The sequence below is a fragment of the Narcine bancroftii genome, chromosome 7 (genome assembly GCF_036971445.1).
Source record: "Narcine bancroftii isolate sNarBan1 chromosome 7, sNarBan1.hap1, whole genome shotgun sequence".
NCBI classification, from domain to species: domain Eukaryota; kingdom Metazoa; phylum Chordata; class Chondrichthyes; order Torpediniformes; family Narcinidae; genus Narcine; species Narcine bancroftii.
Window position 1 is genome coordinate 184,790,327 of NC_091475.1, and position 21,218 is coordinate 184,811,544.

Here is a 21,218-nt window from a genome sequence, read left to right on the forward strand (position 1 = left end):
AGTGGGTTCAATGCAAATCATTTCCTTCGGTGACAACTCTGGAATAAAACTTAATGATTAAAAGGAAGCGAAGTGCAAAAGCGTCACTAATACGCCAGGAAAACGTCTAATACTGAGGACAATGATGCAAGGATCAAAAGTCATGGAACTAAATCACCGGCTGGGGTCATGAGCAGATGTGCGAGGGGTCGGGTGGCCACATTAATTAGGCCGAGACAGGTAAGAAAACAACAGCAATATCCTAGCCGTTGTTTACCGGAGTATTGGGGACACCCCTCCCCCCTCCTCCCTCCCTCTCCCTCCCCCCTCCTCCCTCCCTCTCCCTCCCCCCTCCTCCCTCCCTCTCCCTCCCCCCTCCTCCCTCCCTCTCCCTCCCCCCTCCCTCCCCCCTCCTCCCTCCCTCTCCCTCCCCCCTCCTCCCTCCCTCTCCCTCCCCCCTCCTCCCTCCCTCTCCCTCCCCCCTCCTCCCTCCCTCTCCCTCCCCCCTCCTCCCTCCCTCTCCTCCCCCCTCCTCCCTCCCTCTCCCTCCCCCCTCCTCCCTCCCCTCTCCCTCCCTCCCTCTCCCTCCCCTCCTCCCTCCTCTCCCTCCCCCCTCCTCCCTCCCTCTCCCTCCCCCCTCCTCCCTCCCTCTCCCTCCCCCCTCCTCCCTCCCTCTCCCTCCCCCCTCCTCCCTCCCTCTCCCTCCCCCCTCCTCCCTCCCTCTCCCTCCCCCCTCCTCCCTCCCTCTCCCTCCCCCCTCCTCCCACCCTCTCCCTCCCCCCTCCTCCCTCCCTCTCCCTCCCCCCTCCTCCCCCCTCTCCCTCCCCCCTCCTCCCTCCCTCTCCCTCCCCCCTCCTCCCTCCCTCTCCCTCCCCCCTCCTCCCTCCCTCTCCCTCCCCCCTCCTCCCTCCCTCTCCCTCCCCCCTCCTCCCTCCCTCTCCCTCCCCCTCCTCCCTCCCTCTCCCTCCTCCCTCCCTCTCCCTCCCCCCTCCCTCTCCCTCCCCCCTCCCCCCTCCCTCTCCCTCCCCCCTCCCTCTCCCTCCCCCCTCCTCCCTCCCTCTCCCTCCCCCCTCCTCCCTCCCTCTCCCTCCCCCCTCCTCCCTCCCTCTCCCTCCCCCCTCCTCCTCCCCCACCCTCCCCCCTCCTCCCCCCCAACCTCCCCCCTCCTCCTCCCCAACCTCCCCCTCCCTCCTCCTCCTCTCCCCCTCCTCCTCCTCTCCCCCTCCTCCTCCTCTCCCCCTCCTCCTCCCCCCATCCTCCCCCTCCCTCCTCCTCCCATCCTCCCTCCTCCTCCCATCCTCCCCCTCCCTCCTCCTCTCCCCTCCCCTCCCCTCCCCCTCCTCTCCCCTCCCCCTCCTCTCCCCTCCCCCTCCTCTCCCCTCCCCTCCCCCTCCTCTCCCCTCCCCCTCCTCTCCCCTCCCCCTCCTCTCCCCTCCCCCTCCTCTCCCCTCCCCCTCCTCTCCCCCTCTCCCTCTCCCTCCCCCCTCCTCCCCCAACCTCCCCCCTCCCCCAACCTCCCCCCCTCCTCCTCCCCCAACCTCCCCCCCTCCTCCTCCCCCAACCTCCCCCCTCCTCCTCCCCCAACCTCCCCCCCTCCTCCTCCCCCCCTCCTCCTCCCCCAACCTCCCCCCTCCTCCTCCCCCCCTCCTCCTCCCCCCCTCCTCCTCCCCCCCCCCTCCTCCTCCCCCAACCTCCCCCCCTCCTCCTCCCCCAACCTCCCCCCCTCCTCCTCCCCCAACCTCCCCCCCTCCTCCTCCCCCAACCTCCCCCCCTCCTCCTCCCCCAACCTCCCCCCCTCCTCCTCCCCCAACCTCCCCCTCCCCCTCCTCCTCTCCTCTCCCCTCCTCCTCCTCCTCCCCCTCCCCCTCCTCCTCCTCCTCCTCCTCCTCTCCCCCCCCGAGACAGGTCGCCCCATCCCGACTTTCCCACAGAGACAAAACGAGCCACCGTTTCCCACCTCCGGCCGGGCCCCGCTTCCTGCCACGCTGACGCGGCTCCGAATCGACGCAACCAACCCCTCGACGGGCCAGTCACGGACGGTCCGTGAACTTTGGCAGGGCACGTGGGCAGAGGGGGGCCAATCATGTCCGGGGTGATGGCTGCCTCACGTGAGTCTGGATGTTGGCGGCGGGGGGGCCCGCTGAGCTCTATTCGCGGTGGGTTTTGAAGGCGATGACGCGGATCAAGCAGAATGTCATCACCAGCGTGTTCAGAAGAAAACAAAAATGAGGAAACCACCCCCCCCCCCCCACGAAACGAGGGTTACCTTTTATTGCCTATGCGGAACCTGCTGAGTTTCCCCAGCACATGTATTGTTTTAGACCCCCAAATCTGCAGATTTTCTTCTTTACCACCAAAAAGTAAGATTGCAGTGTGCCTTTCAACTCAAAGCCCAGCCAGCGAAGTCTCTGCAGACTTGACTGAAGTAAAACCAGTGCTGGAGGAACTTGCCCTCTCCACTTCTGATCCCCCAATGATCACTGGATCGTACACCTCTGGTTTTCCTTCCTGAAGCTCCTTTGGTTTTAGTGACATTGAGTGTGAGGTTGTTGTTGATACACCATTCTGCCAAGTCTTCAACCTCCCTCCTATGTGGAGCTGGGTGGTAACTGTTCCTGATCCTGGTGGTATTCCTCTTCTTTGGCTTGGCTTCGCGGACGAAGATTTATGGAGGGGGTAAAAAGTCCACGTCAGCTGCAGGCTCGTTTGTGGCTGACAAGTCCGATGCGGGACAGGCAGACACGGTTGCAGCGGTTGCAGGGGAAAATTGGTTGGTTGGGGTTGGGTGTTGGGTTTTTCCTCCTTTGCCTTTTGTCAGTGAGGTGGGCTCTGCGGTCTTCTTCAAAGGAGGTTGCTGCCCGCCAAACTGTGAGGTGCCAAGATGCACGGTTTGAGGCGATATCAGCCCACTGGCGGTGGTCAATGTGGCAGGCACCAAGAGATTTCTTTAGGCAGTCCTTGTACCTTTTCTTTGGTGCACCTCTGTCATGGTGGCCAGTGGAGAGCTCGCCATAGAACACGATCTTGGGAAGGCGATGGTCCTCCATTCTGGAGACGTGACCCACCCAGCGCAGCTATACCTCTTTTATGATGCCAGCAGCGAGAACAGAGCATGTCCTGGGTGGTATGGCAACTTAATGGTGGTTACTGATCTCCAACAGCAGCATTCCACCTAGATTTTCTTGAGGGTGAGGAGAGTTTTGCATGCGATATACTGGGCTGCGTGCACTACCTTTAGCAGAGCTTTCCATATAACCATTTACGGAGCGGAAACAGGCCATGTTGGCCTTTCGAGTCCACACCGGTTCACTGATTTTGTGTGTCCTCTTCAGGCAATGGTCCCGGTAGATCACTTCGATTTTTTCCACTCATAACACTTTGAAATAAACAAGTATAAGAAGCAACATGATGATTAGGCTTTAATAATTTGAAGTTCAATAAGGAGAGGATGAGTAGAATAGATAAACCTGTGGATGGCAGATTTGGATTTTTGCCATTCAATTAAGTCATACACAGGTCACGATCATCAGAATTAAAGCACGTGGACCGAGGGGTAACATTTCAATGTGGACTGAGAATTAGTTAACAAATAGAAAGCAAAATGTATGAATACACAGATTATTCTCAGGATTTGCAATGACCATTGCTCAGCCTCCTGGCTTTTACAAAAAAAACCCAATGATTTTGCTGAGGAGACCAAATATCTTATTTTCTGATGATACGGAACAAGGTAGGATTGTGGATTTGTGGAGGATGTAAAGAGGTGTCATGTGAATGTAAACAAGTTAATAAACTGAGTTAGAATATAGCAAATGGAAATTAATATGAAATGAGGGAGATTATCCATACCCACTTGGGTGTACATAACGGAAAAGACAAATATTTCTAAAATGGTTTGAGAGTGGGCTGTGTTGAAATTTAAGGGGGCATCAGTATCCTCTGCATACAGTAGTGAAGGTAATTAGGTAGCCCATTGGTATGTTAGCAGCAATTAGTGTGAGAGGAGTTAAAATTGTTGTAAGGGTGCTTTATTGCAATTGTCTAGGAACAGTGATACTACATCATAGAGGGTAGGTTTACCCTATGAGGAACAATAGCAGAGACCACAGAACATTACAGCACAGAAACAGGCCTCTTTGGCTCTTCTAGTCTGTGCCAAACCATTTATTTTTGCCTAGTCCCACTGACCTGCATCTAGTCAATAGCCCTCCTTACCTCTCCCATCTATGTGCCTGTGCCTGTCCAAATTCTTCTTAAATGTTAAAATTAAGCCCGTATTCACCCCTTCAGCTGCCAGCCCGTTCCACACTCCCACCACTCTCTATGAAGAAGTTTCCCCTCATGTTCCCCTTAAATTTTTCCTCTTTCACTCGTAACCCATGTCCTCTGGTTTGTATCTCACCTATCTTCATGGTAAAAGCCTATCTGCATTTATTCTGTCTATCCCCCTCATAATTTTAAATAACATCAAATCTCCCATCATTCTTCCATGCTCCAGGGAAGCATGTCCTAACCTGTTTAACCTTTCTCTGTAACTCTGTTCCTGAAGTCTGAGAAACTTCTTAGTAATTCTCTGCACTCTCTCTATCTTATTGATATCTTTCCTGTGGTTAGGTGACCAAAACTGCATAAAATACTCCAAAAGTGGCCTCACCAATGTCTTATACAACTTTATCATAACAACCCAACACCTATACTCAATACACTAATATATGAAGGCCAATATGCCAAAAGCTCCCTTTACAGCCTTATCCACTAGTGGCCCACTCTCAGGGAATTACGTATCTGAATTCCTAGATCCTTCTGTACTACCGCACTCCTCAGTATAGTACCATTTACCATACATGTCCTTTTTTGGTTTGTCCTTCCAAAATGCAACATCTCACACTTTTCTGCATTAAATTCTATGAGCCATTTTTCAGGTCATTTTCCCAGCTGGTTCAGATCCTTTTGCAAGCTTTGAAAACCTTCTTCACTGTCCACAACACCTAAAATTAGAAAAATCAAAGTTCATACCATTTGGTTTAAGCCTGTCGAGGAGAAGTATGGTGTTTTTCCTCAAATTTAAATTTGGCCTCACCATGACAATGGATGAGGCCAAGAACGGTCGTGTCCTTGTTGGAATATTTGGAAGAGTTAAAATGGTTGGGTTCGGCAAGTTCAGGTTTTTTTTAAATTTTTTTATTTTTCACACCATAAACCACATTGACCAAGATACATACATTTTCCTTTTCAAATATATACAGTGTCATTTTCTCCCCCCCCTCCCATCCCACCCTCCCTACCTCCCCCCCCCATTCATTTAAAGTACAAAATCTAAGATACATTAAACCAGTCAAACAATGTTGTCATTCAATAAAAATAAACAAGAAATTCCACTGAGTCAATTCTTTTCATTTCCTTCTCCTTTCGTTAATTTAGGTGGTAAATGTCCCCGGTAGGTTTTCTCTATTGTGTTTCATGTATGGCTCCCATATTTGTTCAAATATTTCAATATTATTTCTTAAACTATGTGTTATTTTTTCTAATGGAATACATTTATTCATTTCTATATACCATTGTTGTATTCTCAAATTATCTTCCAATTTCCAGGTTGACATAATACATTTTTTTGCTACGGCTAGAGCTATCTTAACAAATCTTTTTTGTGCACCATCCAAATCAAGTCCAAATTCTTTATTTTTTATGTTACTTAGGAGGAAGATCTCTGGGTTTTTTGGTATATTGTTTTCTGTAAGTTTAGATCTTCCCAAAATTTTTCTACTTTCTCACATGTCCAGATTGCATGAATTGTTGTTCCCATTTCTTTTTTACAACGAAAACATCTGTCAGATACTGTTGGGTCCCATCTATTTAACTTTTGAGGTGTAATGTATAGCCTGTGTATCCAGTTATATTGTATCATACGTAACCTCGTATTTATTGTATTTCTCATCGTTCCAGAGCATAACTTCTCCCATGCTTCCTTTTTTATCTTTATATTTAAATCTTGTTCCCATTTTTGTTTAGTTTTACCATTTGTTTCCTCACTCTCCTTTTCTTGCAGTTTAATATACATATTTTTTATAAATCTTTTGATTATCATTGTATCTGTAATCACATATTCAAAGTTACTTCCCTCTGGTAACCTCAGACTGCTTCCTAATTTGTCCTTCAAGTAGGATCTCAATTGGTAATATGCCAACACTGTATCTTGAGTTATATTATATTTATCTTTCATTTGTTCAAAGGATAATAATCTATTTCCTGAAAAACAATTTTCTATTCTTTTGATCCCTTTTTTCTCCCATTCTCTCAAGGAAAGGTTATCTATTGTAAAAGGGAGTAACTGATTTTGCGTCATTATTAGTTTTGGTAATTGGTAATTTGTTTTATTCCTTTCTACATGAATCTTCTTCCAAATTTTGAGCAGATGATGTAATACTGGAGAACTTCTATGTTGTACCAATTTTTCATCCCATTTATATAATATGTGTTCAGGTATCTTTTCCCCTATTTTTTCTAGTTCTAATCTAGTCCAATCTGGCTTTTCCCTTGTTTGGTAAAAATCTGATAGGTATCTTAATTGTGCGGCTCTATAATAATTTTTAAAGTTTGGCAGTTGTAAGCCTCCTTGTTTATACCATTCTGTTAATTTATCTAGTGCTATCCTTGGTTTCCCCCCTTTCCATAAAAATTTCCTTATTATTTTCTTTAACACCTTGAAGAATTTCTCTGTCAAGTGTATTGGCAATGCCTGAAATAGGTATAATATCCTTGGGAAAATGTTCATTTTAATACAGTTTATCCTTCCTATTAGTGTTAATGGTAAATCTTTCCAATGCTATAAATCGCCCTGTAATTTTTTCATTAGTGGATAATAATTGAGTTTATATAGATGGCCGATATTTTTATAAATTTTTATTTATTTGTATACCTAGGTATCTTATTGCTTGCATTTGCCATCTGAATGGTGATTCCTTCTTAAATTTTGAGAAATCCGCATTATTGATTGGCATTGGTTCACTTTTATTTACGTTAATCTTGTAACCCGACATGGCTCCATATTCCTTCAATTTCTTATATAATTCTTTTATTGATAGTTCTGGTTCTGTTAAGTATACTATAACGTCATCCGCAAATAAAGTGATTTTATATTCCTTGTCTTTTATTTTTATCCCTTTTATATTATTTTCTGTTCTTACCAATTCTGCTAGTGGTTCTATAGCTAATGTGAACAATAAGGGTGATAGTGGGCATCCCTGCCGTGTTGACCTGCTTAAGTTAAATTGCTTTGATATATATCCATTTACTGTCACGTTCGCCAATGGCCCCTTATATAATGCTTTAATCCAATTAATATACTTCTCTGGTAAACTGAATTTTTGCAATACTTTGAATAAATAATTCCATTCTACTCTGTCAAAGGCCTTCTCTGCATCTAAAGCAACTGCTACTGTTGGTGCTTTACTCCCTTCTACTGCATGAATTAAGTTAATAAATTTACAAATATTGTCTGTTGTGCGTCTTTTTTTAATAAATCCAGTTTGGTCTAGATTTACCATTTTAGGTACATAATATGCTAATCTGTTTGCTAATAGTTTAGCTATTATCTTATAATCTGTGTTAAGTAATGATATTGGTCTATATGACGCTGGTGCGAGTGGATCTTTCCCTTGCTTTGGTATTACTGTAATTATTGCTGTTTTACATGAATCTGGTAAGCTTTGTGTTTTGTCAATCTGGTTGATTACTTCCAGGAGGGGAGGAATTAATAAATCTTTAAATGTTTTATAGAATTCTATTGGGAATCCATCCTCTCCTGGTGTTTTATTATTTGGTAATTTTTTTATTATCTCTTGTATTTCTACTATTTCAAATGGTTCTGTTAATTTATTTTGTTCCTCTATTTGTAATTTTGGTAGTTCAATTTTAGTTAAAAATTCATCTATTTTGCCTTCTTTCCCTTCGTTTTCAGTTTGATATAATTGTTCATAGAATTCTCTAAAGTTTTCATTGATCTCCGTTGGATTATATGTGATTTGTTTGTCTTTTTTCCTTGATGCCAATACCATTTTCTTAGCTTGTTCTGTCTTAAGCTGCCATGCTAGAATTTTGTGCGTTTTATCCCCTAGTTCATAATATTTCTGTTTTGTCTTCATTATATTCTTCTCCACCTTATATGTTTGTAGTGTTTCATATTTTATTTTTTTATCTGCCAATTCTCTTCTTTTAGTTGTATCTTCCTTCATTGCTAATTCTTTTTCTATATTTACTATTTCCTTTTCCAACTGCTCTGTTTCCTGATTATAGTCCTTCTTCATCTTGGTTACATAACTTATTATTTGCCCTCTAATGAATGCTTTCATTGCATCCCTTAGTATAAACTTATCTTTCACTGATTCTGTATTTATTTCAAAGTACATTTTAATTTGTCTTTCAATTAATTCTCTAAAATCCTGCCTTTTAAGTAGCATGGAGTTTAATCTCCATCTATACATTCTTGGAGGGATGTCCTCTAACTTTATTGTCAATATCAAGGGTGAATGGTCCGATAATATTCTAGCTTTATATTCTGTTATTCTTACTCTATCTTGCATACGAGCTGATAACAGAAATAAGTCTATTCTTGAGTATGTTTTATGTCTACCCGAATAATATGAATATTCCTTTTCCTTTGGGTGTTGTTTCCTCCATATATCCAAAAGTTGCATTTCTTTCATCGATTTAATTATAAATTTGGTTACTTTGTTCTTTCTGTTAATTTTTTTCCCAGTTTTATCCATATTTGAATACAAATTAAGGTTGAAATCCCCTCCTATTAATATGTCCCCTTGCGTATCTGCTATCTTCAAAAAAATATCTGCATAAACTTTTGATCTTCTTCGTTAGGTGAATATACATTGAGTAGATTCCAAAACTCCGAATATATCTGACATTTTATCATTACATATCTCCCTGCTGGATCTATTATTTCCTCTTCTATTTTAATTGGTACATTTTTACTGATTAATATAGCTACTCCTCTTGCTTTTGAATTATACGACGCTGCTGTTACATGTCCTACCCAATTTCTCTTTAATTTCTTGTGCTCCAATTCAGTTAAATGTGTTTCTTGCACAAATGCTATATCAATTTTTTCTTTTTTCAGTAAATTTAGCAGTTTCTTCCTTTTGATTTGGTGGTTTATTCCGTTAATATTTAAAGTCATATAGTTCAACGTAGCCATTTCATACTTTGTTTATCTTCCCTTTCCGTTTCTCCATCATCACCTTTCCTTCTTATCCATTTCTGCTTTCTTGTTTTGAACACTTTATAAGACAACATTTCTAAAACATCAAACATTTTCCTTATTCTCCTATTTAAAACTTCTTTAACCCCATTCTCCCCTCCCCCTCCTGAGTTGCCCTTTATCCCTTGTCGGGCAACCACATCTCCCCTCTCCATTTGGATTTGCGAATTCACTCGCAAACGTCAAATGATTTTGCAGTGACCGGAACTCCTCCCCACCCAGCCCTGCCCGGAAAAGATTTTAATTTTCGTATATAACAAAGGTCACTCTTTTAATTCCCTCCTTATTCCCTCTATTCCCTTTCATTCCCTTATTAATTCTTATCTATACTCTATATATTTTCCTCTAAATACGGATACATTCATGTATACACACTATATATATATATATATATATATATATATACACACACACATATACCCCTTTACACACATACATATAGTTCGTGGTCATTTTTACTCTCATTTCATGTCTTCATCTCTCTGCTTGTTTTGTAGTTGTTCTGCAAATTTCCTTGCTTCCTCTGGATCCGAGAATAGTCTGTTTTGTTGCCCTGGTATAACTATTTTAAGTACCGCTGGGTACTTTAACATAAATTTATATCCTTTTTTCCATAAGATCGTTTTTGCTGTATTGAACTCCTTCCTCTTCTTCAGGAGTTCAAAACTTATGTCTGGATAGAAAAAATTTTTTTGACCTTTATATTCCAGTGGCTTTTTGTCATCTCTTACTTTCTTCATTGCTTTCTCCAATATATTTTCTCTTGTTGTATATCTTAAGAATTTTACTAAAATGGATCTTGGTTTTTGCTGCATTTGTGGATTCGGGGCTAAAGCTCTATGTGCCCTCTCTATTTCCATTTCTTCATGTAATTCTGGTCTTCCTAGGACCCTGGGGATCCAATCTTTTATAAATTCTCTCATATTCTTGCTTTCTTCATCTTCCTTAAGGCCCACTATCTTTATATTATTTCTTCTATTATAGTTTTCCATTATATCTATCTTCTGAGCTAACAGCTCATGTGCCTCTTTAACTTTTTTATTAGATTCTTCTAATTTTTCTTTTAAGTCTTCTACTTCCATTTCTACAATTGTTTCTCGTTCTTCCACATTATCCACTCTTTTTCCTATCTCTGATATGACCATTTCTATTTTATTCATTTTTTCTTCTGCACTCTTAATTCTTTTTATCTCATTAAATTCTTGTAATTGCCATTCTTTCACTGATTCCATATATTCTTTAAAAAAAGATATATCCATTGTCTTGCCTTTCTCTTCTTCCATTTCTTTCTGTTCTTCTTCTTCTTCCTCTGGGTTAACCATCTGTTGTTTCCTTGTTTTCTTTTTACCCTCTTCTTTCTTGTTGTCGTTATTTTCTCTGTTCTGCACTTGTTGCTGTGTTGCAGGTGTCTCTCTCAGCTGTGGAGATCGACTCCGCAGCTGTTCCCCCCTCCCTTCAGTGTGTTTTTTTTCATGCGCGGTTGCGCACTTTTACTCGGCTCCTTGAGCCATCTTTGTAGTCCCGAGCTCGGGACTTCCACTGACCTGAGGGAGCGGGCTTCTCTCTCCGTGGCGGGCCTCCTCGGACAGGTAAGGCCTTCACCTTCTTCTTCCGACGTTCTTTCATCTTCTCTTCTTCCCGTTGTTTTTGACTTTTCTATCTTCGCTGCCATTTTCTTCTCAGCTTTATTTTTCTTTGTTTTAATTTTTACTTTTGTACCTTTGTGTTTTGTGCGTCTTTTTTTAACTTTTCCGGAGAGGGCTGGAATTCCCTGTCCGGCCACTACTCCATCACGTGACTCCTCGGCAAGTTCAGGTTTAGACCCATAAACAGAGGGTAGGTTTTCCACTCTGCTCTTGTTGGTTTAGTTCATGCCTGCTGCATGAAAACGTTACAGTATTCAGTGCTTTTCAGAAAGCAAGATGTTATTGCAAGGTTAACAACAGATACAGGGTATCATAACTTCACCAGTAACTTTTGGATATTTAAGCATAATTGCCTAAATTTAATATGCACAAGTGTGCTGGGAGCTTCATCATTTGTTGGCTAGAAAACAGTTCACTAATAGATGTGTTGCAATCGTCTCATAAGGATTTCTTACCTGAAATACTTTAAAATCAATGTTATTTGGTTTAATTTGGCAGAATGGGTAACAATGGTTTAAGAGTACTGTATTGACATGGCTTCAGTTTAACTTCTCAACCACAAGACAGCAAATTAAACAGTGCAGAACGCCCTAAATATATATTCACTTTGATACAGAAGTCTCTGGAGTATGGTTTGAACCCGTATTTTTTTTCCTAATTAAAGTTAATGCAACAAAAAAGTTTGGCTGAAGAATGCTCCATAACCCAGTTGGACACACACTTGTTGAACACCTACTCAGCATCTAGTTATTTACAAAATACAGTGTCATGCATTTAACCTATCTTTTTGACAACCACTTCTGTCTAATGATTATCCTGAAGATTAAGAAATACTTTCTGACATATGTCCTATTATTATTGCTGGTCTCCATTCAAGAATGAAAATTAAGAAAGTGTTTTAGCTATAATTTACAATTCATAAAATCTGATACACTGTATTAGTTCATAACATAGACTGAATGGTTTAAGATTTATGCCTAAACTAATGATCTTATCTCAGATAGGGTGGTTTGGCATTGAACACCGTCAACCCCTCAGCATACTCTAAGACCTGACCCTGTTCTCTACTATGCAATTAGCTCCTGGATTTCCTCAGCTCCAGACCCCAAGCAGTGTGGATTGGCAAGAACATTTCCTCCACAATCTCCATTAGCATGGAGCACCACAGGGCTGTGTACTTAGCCCCCTGCTCTACTTGCTCTACACCTGTGACTGACTCTGTTTTGCAACACTATTCACATATTTGTTGATGATATCACAGCAGTGGGCTGTATAAAAAGGGACTTGAGTCAGCATGCAGGAGGGAGATTGAAAATGCGGCTGAGTGATGTATCAACAACAAGTTCTCACTCAATGTCACCAAGACCAAGGAGCTGATTCCAGACTTTAGGAAAGGAAAACCAGAGGTGTATGATCCAATCTCATTGGGGTATCAGAGGTGGTGAGGGAACAAATATTAATTCCTGGAGTTACTATCTTGGAGGACCTTTCTTCGACTCAATATACTTTTGCAAAGGTTTGGTATGACATCTATGACTCCTAATTCATTGTGAAAAAATAATTTTTCCCTGCTCTAATATTCAAATAATAGAATAACTGAAGAGCTCTTACTATTTAGTTTGCCAAGAAGTTAGTAGATATGCTGGTGGAGAGTGATGTGGATTTTTAACTAGATATAAACCTGATATTGTAAATTGATCACAAAATGTAGAAAGTGTGCATTTTTTCTTTTAAATTAATAAAATGCAAATAAAAGTAAGATCATAAAATGTGTGGTCTGTGCAGTGATTCTCTTACACCCAACTCAGCAATAGGACAATTACACTGGATCCCAAGACAGTTAGGAACATTGAATGCATCTAGTGGAAGGATATTTATCCATTGGTAATGACAGATTCCTCACCATTTTGTCAAATTAATTTTAATCAAAAATACATTTCAGTGTTGTTCATGCATTAGTTTGGATCCAAAAAAGGTTGGAAATAGGTTTTGTGTGTGACTCCGGTTCACTATTATCTTGTGAAATTAAGAGTTTCCAAGTCTGTTTAAAACCAACTGGTATTCCTTTGGAACAATATTAACCAGAAAGGATAAAGGTAAATGCAAAATTATGGAAGGAGTTTGCACGAATCTTTTAAAAGAATGAAAATAAAGTTTGCAGACCTGATTGATGATATTTCAACAGTGTCTAAATGCTTTAATGTTCTGAGCTATTCAGATTTGTAGGGTTGATATCAGTTGTTCAGCAATGAGGTCATTACAACTCTCCTGAAGGATGAAGAAATGAGTAGAGATTTCATTTATAGTGGAATAGACCAGAAGAGATTATCTATGACTTTGATAGCACCAAAGGTTGCAAGGCTACAGTTAATTATAAATTCTTAAATCCTGAAGAATAGAAATTGTACATCGAGTTTTTGTACGCGATTTTTTTTTAGGTCGTTACTCTTAGAGTCGAAGTATAAAATTGTGTTGCTTGGCTTGCAGTGATTCTACAGGGACACGGGAGATGCACTGCGTTAAGTTTTGCTCCATGGTAACTGCTCCACGCTGAGCCGAAAAGCTTGAGGTACTCGGCGTCCTTCGAAAAAGAACGCTCTCATTTGGTGACTAATTACAGAGCTCCGATCTGAGAGTAAAGCGAGACGTCAACCCGATAAAGTATCATGTGTTTAAACTGTCGTCTTAAAATACCATGCACATTAATATCGCCAGTGTGAATTCCGTATTTTTAAAAATTCGTGCACAATTTTAAATGGGAAAATTATGGGCAATTATTGCAAATGAGATACCTTGTACGAGCAACGCTGCAAAATTTAGCAGATCAGAGTTTTATGAAAAAGCTTAATTATCCATTCTATTATTGATGAATCCAATCATGTTGACGATATGCAGTCGACACAGAACGAAATATTAGTTAGTTGTAAATGGTAGTCAGTTTTATTCCATTCGCGATTCTTTGAAAGTAAATAATTTGATGCTGTATAATCGCCGAATGGAAGTTTCGACCTTAAAATTATGTCACTGCACCAATGCCATAGCATAATCTGCTTTGACACTCTTTCAATGATCATCAAAGAGCCCACTTAGGTCATTGGAAGTATTGTAAATATAGGGAAACTTGGATGACCTGGGAAATTCAGGCTCTGGTCAAGAGCAAGAAGGAAGCACAGGGCAGGTATGAGCAGCTGGATCAAGGGTATACCTGCAGGAGTTTCAGGAACTGAGGAGCAATCTAAAAAGGTTAATCAGAACAAAAAAGGGATAGGAAATAGCTCTGGAAGATAACATTACGGATAATCCCAAGAGCCACAACACCAAAGTATGATTTCATTTTGCACACATTAGTCATTTAACATGGGGCATTTGGCCTGAATGATTTAGCTATAAATCGATAGATGGATAAATATGTACTGGTTTAAGAAAACTAGTGTATGTTCTTCCTATATTTGTTTTGGTACACTTTAACAATTTTGGGGCTTAATGAGTTGTATTTGTTAAAAGTAATGAAGCTTCCCTAATCATGAAAGCTAAAGAATTTTTTAAAAAATTATAAAATAACTTGACCATCTTAATGTGTGCAGATGATTATATCTTTCGGGACAGGTGAACGAGTGGCGAAAAACCTCCAAACCATAAGGTGATAAAGTTAGGTTCAAATATTAACCAGCATAATTTTCTGTGCCTTTCTATCAACTATGCCATCTGATCTTTTATTTCCATCTAGGGTAACAGATGGCATCTTGATGATAATCCAGGGAAGGCCAGCACTCCTCTGGGGCATCTGTTCCTCAGCCCTGCTCTGAAATATCAGATTTGAAACCACAATCTTCCGATTTCAAGACAAACGTAAGAAGAAAGATGGTTTAATTCAGAACATTTCTGTGACATTTTGTACTGTCATTTGCCACTGGATAGTCAATATATATATTCAAAATTCAGTTATGCAAATATAGACACACACATAGATATATAATATATTGTGTATATAGTATATACAGTATATGTCTATCTATATAGATGTGTGTGTTTATATTATATATAGATAGATCAGTAGATAGATATAGATATATATTTAAAAGATTTTAATTTTCCATCCAGAGACTGATTGAAAATTGGTTCATACTGGGAAGGAAGGTACTCTCAGAACATTTAATACATATCTAGGCAAACCCTTAAATTGCCAAGGCACTCAGTGCTGGTAAATTAGATCAGAATAGGCAGGTTAGCATGATGGGCTGAAGGACCTGTCTCTGTACTGTATGACTCTTAATAGAACATATGATAACATGATAAAGTAAATGAGCATCTAAAAGTGCAACATCATATTTGGCTATTTAAATTAATCCTTAATTGCATATAATTTTGTATGAAACTTTAGTTCTGATTTAAATTTACAATTTAAGATTTGACATCTAATTAATTTATTTGTCTATATTAACCCAGTCACAAATATTTTACTCTCTTCAGTTTCAAGCAGAATTTTGTTTAATGCCATAGCATAATCTGCTTTGACACTCTTTCAATGATCATCAAAGAGCCCACTTAGGTCATTGGAAGTATTGTAAATATAGGGAAACTTGGATGACCTGGGAAATTCAGGCTCTGGTCAAGAGCAAGAAGGAAGCACAGGGCAGGTATGAGCAGCTGGATCAAGGGTATACCTGCAGGAGTTTCAGGAACTGAGGAGCAATCTAAAAAGGTTAATCAGAACAAAAAAGGGATAGGAAATAGCTCTGGAAGATAACATTATGGATAATCCCAAGAGATTTTATAAGGGAAAAAGGGTAACCAGAGAAAAAATGGGATCCCTTGGTAAACAATGTGGTCAACTCTGTGTGGAATTATAGAAGATGGGCAAGGTCCTTAATGAGTACTTCTCTGTTTTTACTGTGGAGAAAGACTTGAGGACTTGGGGCAGGCAAAGTTCATGCCTTGAGAACAATCAGTATTATGGTTGAGGAGCTGGTAAAGGTCCTGATGCATATGAAAGTAATAAATAACCTGGGCACGATCAGATACATCTGAGAAGCAAATTTGGAAATTGCAGGTACTCTGGCTGAGATTTATGAGCTATTATTATGTACAGGTGAGGTGCCAGAAAACTGGAAATAGCAAATGTTGTGTCTTTATTGAAGAAAGGCTGCAGGGAAAAGCCTGGGAACTAGAGGCCAGTGAGGCTAATATCCATAGTCAGTAAATTACAGAAGTGTATTCTGAGGGATAAGATATACATGCACTTAGCTGGAAAAGGGCAGATTGTGACTAGTTAGCACGGTTCTGTAAGTGGGAGGTCGTTTCACAAATTGAGTTCTTTGGTGATGTAGCCAAGAACATTGGCACGGGCAGAGCTGCAGATGTTGTCCATAAGGATTTTAACAAGGTATTCTATGCGTTCTACATGGTTGGTTGCTCTAGAAGGCTAGACTGCATGCTATCCAAGGAGAGATAGCTGAATGGATAGGAAATTGGCATCATGACAGAAAGCGGAGGGTGATGGTGGAAGGTTTTTTTTCAGATTGGAGGTCTGTGATTAGTGGTGTGCTTCAGGATTACTATTGCAATGTTTAAGAAACATGCATGGATAGGATCAGTGGGATTAGCGTGGGTGGGACATTTTTGGTCGGCGTGGGCAGATTGGATCAAGGAGTCTGTTTCTACATAATATGACTATGGCTATAACTGGAAAAGAAAATTGGCCATTTACTTGCAATTATGACAATAATTAAATGTTAATCCAGATTGAATGATTTTAAGTCAGAAAGCAAAAGGTGAACAAATCAAGAATATAGATATAGGAAATAACATCAGGAATAGGCCATATGGTCCCTTGAATTGTCTGTCATTCAATATAATCATGGCTCATCTAATTTTAGCTTCAGCTCCATTTTCTGACTTGTTACACATCTATTCCAGTCTTGAATATATTCATTTACTTAATCTTCACGTCCTGGCTAGAAAATTCTAAAGATTTATTTCCATCTAAGAGAAGAAATTCCTCTTAATTTCTATTTTAAATGGGTGATCAGTGGTGAAGGTTTCTTCATAGCCGTTCATGTCAAGGACACACGTGGTTCCGTTCTGATGCACCATCTTGAACGGTCTCTCCATGGCCGCTGGAGTGGAGTCCGTTGCATGCCCCTGTGGACGAAGTTGCAGTCATAGTCCCGGAGGTCCATGGGGATAAAGGAAAGTGTCAGGCCATGGCATGAGGTTGGGACAGGAGGTAGTGTTCCTACCTTCTCTGGGAGTTTTGTGAGCACTGCCACAGGTGTCTCCTTTGTGCCACGGGCCACACTCCCCCCCCACCTTATTTTGAAACTAGACCCTCTCTTTCTAAATTCCTCCATGTGTCCTATCTACCCCATCCACATTCCTCTATACCTCATATCTTTCAATAACTTCATTTTTCTAAACTCAAATGAACACAGTCTTATTCTATCTAACCATTCCTCATAAACCAACCCTTTGTACTAGGATTCAACCTAATGAATCTTCTTTGAGTGGCCTCCTATACAAATATATCCACCATTGAATAAGGAAATTTGATCAATACATAGTACTCAATGTAAGGTTTCACTAAAATCCTATACAATTCTAGCAGGACACTCTTGCGTTTATTAGCTTTGCAATAAAGGTTCATGTTCTATTTGCCTTTCTAATTGTTTTAACTGTACGCTATGGCCATGCAACAGATGAACCTGCTCACAGAGTTGCAAGCAAGTCTGCGGGCAGATCTGACTATGAGAGCTCCGGTTCTCACCTACTTAGATATTCTGATCGCCCGCCACTTGCACCAAGAGCATTTGATGGACGTGCACCAACTCTGCCGGTGCCTAAGTGAATATGGCCTGGCTATCAACTCCATGAAGTGCCAGTTCGGGCTGTCAGCCATTGATTTCCTTGGGCACTCATTGACCAGCATGTAGTGGTTCCCTTGCCAGTGAAAGTCAAGGTCATATACCAGCTTGCCAGGCCTAGTACAGTCAAGGGCCTATAGGAGTTCGTGGCATGATCAACTTTTACCACTAATTCCTACTGTCAGTGGTCTGAATCATGCAACCCCTGTTCAGCCTAATGTCCGGCAAGGCCAGAGAAATCACCTGGGAGTAGGCAGTAGCTTTCAAGCAGGCCAATGCCATCCTTCAGGTAGATGTGCCCAAAGCCCTCACAGTTGATGCTTTTAACTCAGTAGTTGGCAGCGTACTAAAACAACTAATTGCAAGTGGAAACCACTTGCAATCTTCAACCAGAACCTGTGACCCTGGAACTGAAGTACAGCGCCTTCGACAGGGAGCTGTTAGCCCTCTACCTCGTCATCCGGCACTTTCAGTTTTTCTTGGTGGGGCAGGAGTTCATGGTCTTCACGGACCACAAACTTCTCATCTTCGCATTTTCCAAAGTGTCAGATCCATGGTCAGCATGGCAGCAATGCCATCTATCATCATCTTGTAGTATCCACCACCATAAAACGCATCTCCAGGAAAAATAACATTGTGGCCGATGCACTGTCTCACACCTCCATCCACTCAGTGCATTCCCTGTCCAATGCTGGCCTACCACACCACAATCTCATGCCTGCAACTTGAGGACAGCAAGCTCCTCGGTAATGTGTCCACTGGCCAACCCCGACTCATCATTCTAGACTCTTGGAGGCATTGCATTGGTTTGGCCCACCCATCCATTCAGGTAATATCCATTGGCATGGTCTATGCAACCAGGATGGCACTAGGCCAGGACATGCATACACTGCCAGATCCCAAAAGCATGTGAAGCCTCCTCTTCAACTCTTCCAACCTATGCACAGGAGGTTTGAGCATGTCCATGCGGACATTGCCAGTCCACTGCCAGTCTCCTGACCATGGTCAACAGGTTCATCAGATGACCAGAAGCCATACCACTTGCCAACATGTCCATGGAGTCCTGTGCCAGAGACCTCATTGCAAACTGAGTTGCACATTTCAGCCTGCCTGACAACATCATCTCAGACTGGGGGGGGGGGGGGGGGGTCACAGTTCACATCCAGCCTATGGTCAACACTGGCACATCTACTTGGGACCCAGTTGCATCACACCACGGCCTATCATCCACAGTCCAATGGCCTGGAAGAGTGTATCTACTGGCACCTGAAGTTGGCCCTAATGGCACGCCTCCAAGGCCCGAATTGGGTGGATGAGCTCCCATGGGTGCTTCTTGGAATCCGCATAGCTCCCAAAGAAGACAACCACATCATCAGCAGAGTTGGTTTTCAACGCCAGTTCCAGGCGAGTTTGTGCCAGTGGCCCGTGGCACAAAGGAGACACCTGTGGCAGTGCTCACAAAACTCCCAGAGAAGGTAGGAACACTAGCTCCTGTCCCAACCTCATGCCATGCACTGACACCTTCCTTTGTCCCCATGGACCTCTGGGACTGTGACTGCAACTTCGTCCACAGGGGCATGCAATGAATTCCACTCCAGCGGCCATAGAGGATCCGTACAAGATGGTGCATCAGAACGGAACCACGTGTGTCCTTGACATGAGCAGCCATGAAGAGACCTTAACCATTGACCACCTCAAGCTGGTGGATATTGACCTAGAACATCCTGTGACTTTGCCACCTCCATGCTGACAAGGGCAGCCACCCAAACAGACTAAAGAAGTGTTGGCCATGGACTCCACATCTCCTAACGCTAGTTCTGAGGGAGGGGGGAATATCATGTGGTGGCTCAACAACGCAACTGGCGAACTGGCTCACGGAGTCACGGGCAAGTCTGTGGCAGATCTGACTGTGAGAGCTCCAGGTGAAGGGCAAGCCCACAGCCTAGCGGCTGATGTCATAAATGTCCCGGGAGTCGCAAGTGTCATCAGATTCCAAAGGATTTAAATGCTTGCGAGAGTTCTATTAAAGTGTTGGTTCAACTCACTTTTTGTCTCTGTGTGGTTCTTTTGCTTGCTGCGTGCCTAATGCAACTACAATGCCAACTTTATGTTACATAAGTAACAATACTCAGATCCTTTTGGGTAACAACATTCTGTAGATTATCCCCATTTGAACAATATTCAATTTTTCTTTTCTTCCTGCTAATGTGGACAATCACAAAATATATATGGTTCTACCTCATCACCCAAATTGTATCCACTTGTTTAACCTATCCATATCATTGATATCCTTTTGCAGTATCTTTGTTTGTGACCTTCCCATAACTTGTTTACTTGCCTTTATTAAATTAGTGGCAAATTGGGCTACAATTCAATAGGTGCCTTCAACCAAGTTATTAATTGAGATGATAAGCAGTTAAGGATCAGCACTGATCCTCAAGACAACCCACTATTTACAGTTTGCAAACCCCTTGCTTTTGAGAATTAGCCCTCTGATCATAGTAATACATCATCCACAAAACTATAAGCTTTCACCTTTTCCTTTGTAAGTACCACTCTACTGAGTGCCTTCTGGAAATGTATATATACCAAATCCATTTGGCCCACTTCATCCTAGGGTAAGGGAGTCTAAAACTAAAAAGCATAGGTTTAAGATGAAAGGGGAAAGATTTTAAACCAGGGGACAACTTTTTCCAGTTGTTTGCGGAATGAGCTACCAAAGGAAGCTATATAGTCAGGTACAATTTGAACAGGAACGGGGATAGGAAAGGTAGATGGATATGGGCCAAATGCAGACAAATGATACTAGCTCAGGTAGACAACTTCAGGCTGTACAACTCAACTCTATGACCATTTTGTTTATTATAAAAATCTTAAATGAAAATCAAGCACAATGTCAACTTTGCTTGTTATTTCAATTTTCTAATATAATTTTCGATTTTTAAAATTTTATTATCAGTATGTTATCTTTATGATCACTTTCTGTACTGGGGTAATTTAATTTATGCTATTGGAGTTTTTTTCTTTACAAAACACCTGTTTGGCTGGACCAAGCAAGAACTTTGGTTTTATATTATGCTTGTGTGCATGACAACAAACAGGATTACTAATATTATTTAATGTCCTGCTATTACTTATTTAATATTTATTATTTATTGCTTGAATTTTTTTCTAATTTCAATGATATATATTTGATGATACATCAGTTCTTCAGAACTTCACTGGGGTGTCATCAAAAAATGGTTATTTGTTTTACTTAGGCTATTATTCACATCTTTTATTAAAGCAGTAAAAGCTACATCCCCGATACAATTTTGTTTCTACTAATTTGATTACTTGTCCATTCCCTTTTATTCATCTCTTACTGATTAACGACTATCCCAGTAGCTCTTAACCTTTTATTCCACTCACATACCACTTTATTAACCACAGAGCATAGGTTAGTAAGGCAAGGGATGACTT

The 21,218-nt window shown here is 41.6% G+C and overlaps 1 protein-coding gene across 3 annotated transcripts in view; it reads right to left on the reverse strand.

Annotated features, from left to right (window-relative positions):
• sparta (spartin a) overlaps nt 1–21,218 on the reverse strand; it is an 85,263-nt gene that overhangs the window by 47,292 nt on the left and 16,753 nt on the right. The window contains exon 1 of one of the 3 annotated variants that reach the window (XM_069891682.1): nt 1,937–2,041. The exons of the other annotated variants lie outside the window; for them this stretch is intronic. The gene's annotated coding sequence lies outside the window, so the exon portion shown is untranslated. Of the gene's footprint in view, nt 1–1,936; nt 2,042–21,218 lie in introns of those variants that run through there. 3 annotated transcript variants of the gene reach the window in all.